Consider the following 4,066-nt stretch of genomic DNA (forward strand, 5'->3'; position numbering starts at 1 on the left):
CGCCTACGACGACTCCCAACCTGGATTTCCGAGATCCCAAACATGGCGAAGAGAACGCGCCCAGCGTCTTCGGCGCAGGTTGTTTACTACAAGAGACACCCAGCAAGATTTCTTTCTAAGGGCCTCTTCGCCGAACGTTTTGGCCTCTGGGCTGACGCCTGATTTTTATTGACATTCTGGTTGTCAACCGAGGTGGCCAAAATCCACCACAGTAGGTTTTGATATGGAGGAGAGATATCTCAGTTGTAAACACAACTTTGAAGACCGTGTATTCTTGATTGGTAATATTTTAATGAATTAAATCAATTATTCAGCTGAATTCTGGAAATCTTTATATTGCCATAAAAAAAATTTCTTTGAACTCGGATCTTCAAGAAGTTAAGAGGTCATCGTGGTTTTACAGTTGCATATGTGTCTGGTAAAAAAAGTAACCATGTTTCCATATGTGCTGTAGATTCCAACCTGATAGTCTCTTTAGATGGGAAACTTAATCAGATTTTATGGCACATATATTTTCTCCATTAATGCTGTTTCTTAATTAATTAAAATGAGTGTCTAGACTGTATTTTGATATGTGGTCTTTCCATTGGGGTCATTCAAAACATAGCCCTTTTTGATATTCAACTAAAACGATAGTGTAAAATCATATGTGCCAGAAAGTTCGTTAAGCTTCCTATCTGAATAGACCACCAGGTTGCAATCTACAGCACATGCGAGAGCATTTATAGCGATAAAATTATTTTAGAATTCAGCTGAATTGCTGATCTGATTTCATAAAACAGCATGAGTCAAGAGTATACTCGCTAAAAAGTGATGTGTTTAGACTAAGACACCTTCTTCATAAAAGTTTTTTGACGGTGCCATTATCCATATCTGGGAAGAACTGGTACTTCTCACTTCCCCACCTGCTTATTCTTCAAAGATAATAACCATTGAAACTTTCAACCTGCATTTTTTTCAGAACTACTGAATGTTTCGTGAGTTCGTGTTCTCCATTATTGTACCCTTACCTGATTACTTGTGGAGTAACTATTATAAGAATAACAAATAGATGTGCACTTGCTTGAAAACGAGCTGAGAAAAATTATGACTGCTGATTCTTCGTGGACAGAACTGATAAATTCGAAACCTATGTAAACAAAAGCTCTATCCGAATCATTCGTGAACTTTCAAGAAGAGGCGACGATGACAGGTGTAACCTATTAATCTAATTCTTCGTTGAGAAGCAGGTGCAAAAACCTGTTCTTAAAAAACTGTTTTCTACAAGTTACCCTTGAAGACAAGGCAGCTGACGGTGAATACCATTATTATATACTGTGCAGGAACGATTTTGAAATAGGCCTTAAGAAAATTAACAAAATAAAAAAGCCATCACAAATAAGGATTAAAAGCGAATATATATGAGTCTCAGAAAATAAACAGATAAATAAAGGGATGCGTATTCGTACGACCCAAGCACAAAATATGCTGCAAAAAACGCTGCGCCTGCGCAGAGCGAGCCTCTAAGTTGGCGCCAAACATCAGATCAATATGCAAATCGGCCGTTTACTTCTCAGATTAAGATCATGAATAATTCTTCTGTCGGGTTGTACACCTAAAGAAAACTCTTCAATAAATCTGAAAATGATTTTTTTCGACATCAAAAAGTTTTCGGATTCTGAAACGCTAATGGAAATCTATTTATATCTGTTTGATATTTCTTCACTCTAATTCTTACTTGGGATGAAAGTTATACAGCATAGCAATACTGCATATATGTATATATATATACATATATATATATATATATATATATATATATATATATATGTATGTATATATATACATATATCTATAAATATAATATATATATATATATATATATATATATATGCATATATATATATATATATATATATATATGTATATAGCATATATATAGCTATATATAGTCATATATATATATGCATATATATATATATATATATATATATATATATATATGTATATTCTTTTTTATATATATGGATATATATATATATATACACACTAGCTTTACATAAAGGAAATCCTTTCCAACTTTGTTTTAAAAAATCAGAAGTTGTATCTATATGAAAATTGTTTTTCAAAACGTTATAATTTATAAAATTCATAGGTTTAATTTTAACTCAACTCCTCTATCTTCAACCTTCTCAAAATCTACTGTTATATTCAATGCTATAGATTCCGTAATATCTGTAAGAAAGAATTCTGTCTCTCGTCTATATTCGACTGTGCTCTAGCCTTCATAACTTTTACGTTTAAATCAAAGCTGTCCATCGCTTGTAAGAAGAAATTCCATGAATTTCATAACAGCTACACCTGCAAGAAAGCAGGCCATTGCATCCCACGTAATAATGCTATAAATTCCATAAAAGTTATTTTTATATGAAAGTTGTCCATCGAACCAGAACAGGTTATACTCAGTTTCTTATCGCATCTTTTCCAGTTCTTGTCGGGAGTCAAGATTCTCGACTGACTTCGCCTTGGCCAGAACTTGTCTCTCTTGACAGGAATAAGTCGGAGTTTGGTGGATCTGGCAAGATTTGGTGATGTTAAAAAAAAGGAGGAGATAAGTAAGAAAATTAGTTGATAAGAGAATAGATGGACGAGTGATAGGATGGCAAAGACTTATGTAAATATTAAGAAAACGGAGAGAAAAGTTGTTCATTTACATGAAACCAAAGCATGAAATAATTCTGTTAGTCGATGCATAAACATATAGAATATTCGAAGTATGTTATTGTGTTTAACTATGACAAAAAGCTATGATAAACAATAATAACATTTTAATCGTTTGTTAGTGCATTAAAATGTATCTACGACAACAGAAACTGACGAATAATGATAGCATTTTAATCGTTTGCTAGGGCATTAAAACCGAACTGATTCTATATTAAAGCCAATAACAAGACCCTGGTCTTGTAAGCAGCCTTGTTTAGATCATTAAAACACATCTTGGATCCAAGGTGAGCTCGTAAATTGGTCACTTTTTTCCGGAACAAGGATATTCATTTGCATTTTGAACGTCAACCGTAAAGTAATTGAAGCTGTTATATATTTGAACCGCTTTCAGTAACCTTGGATTTAAAGAGGTTATGTAGTTTTTCATTTTATGAAACACACACAAACACACAGACACACAGACACACACACACACACACACACACACACACATATATATATATATATATATTATATATATATATATATATATATATATATATATATATATAAGAATAAGGATAACCATATTCAATTAAGACAAAAAAAAAAAAAAACGATATATAATATACTGCTGGTGCTTATCTCTCTCTCTCTCTCTCTCTCGTTCTCTCTCTCTCTCTCCATATATATACATCTATATGTGAGTATAAAAATGATTGCTCCAGAGGTTATCATTCTTCTACATCTAAACAGATGATGAGCCCAAAAGGTGTATTCAAGGAAAAAGATAGAAAACTGATAAATCATGAGACGCAGCAAAATGCAATAGATAACTTTCTAGGTGGTGATGGACCGATGCTATTGAACAAATGATTAGGGCGAATTTTTTCCTGTCAGCCACGGATCATTTAACCCATTTAAAACAAGTCTCAGTCATGTAAGTTCATAAAAATTAATCAAGGTTGGATTCGATAGTAATCAGTAACAAAAGAAATATGAAAAAATATTGTAAAACTAATGTTTGTTCAGCGATTGTCTAACTGCGAGTTAAACCCCGTACAATATTCTTCTTGCATATCGTATGACTGCTAAAAAATATGCGAAACAACGGGGATTTTTGCTGTACGTAAAGCCAACATAAAAAAAATGAGCCAAACAGGTAATTCATTAACCTTACCTTTAACAAAGCGATGCACTGAGCTTCCGACTTGTCTATTGGTAGACGAGGATACAAAATTGGAATAGATTTCATGGAATTTCCGTATCCTAAAGTAAGGAATTAGCAACAAGACAGTTGGAAATCCAAGCACGAAAGCTTTGATACAAATTAAAGCTTATATCGTCGCAGAGCCTTCTCGAATTTTCGAACCAAACATGCTTG

Source organism: Macrobrachium nipponense, chromosome 4, assembly GCF_015104395.2.
Source record: "Macrobrachium nipponense isolate FS-2020 chromosome 4, ASM1510439v2, whole genome shotgun sequence".
Classification (NCBI taxonomy): Eukaryota; Metazoa; Arthropoda; class Malacostraca; order Decapoda; family Palaemonidae; genus Macrobrachium; species Macrobrachium nipponense.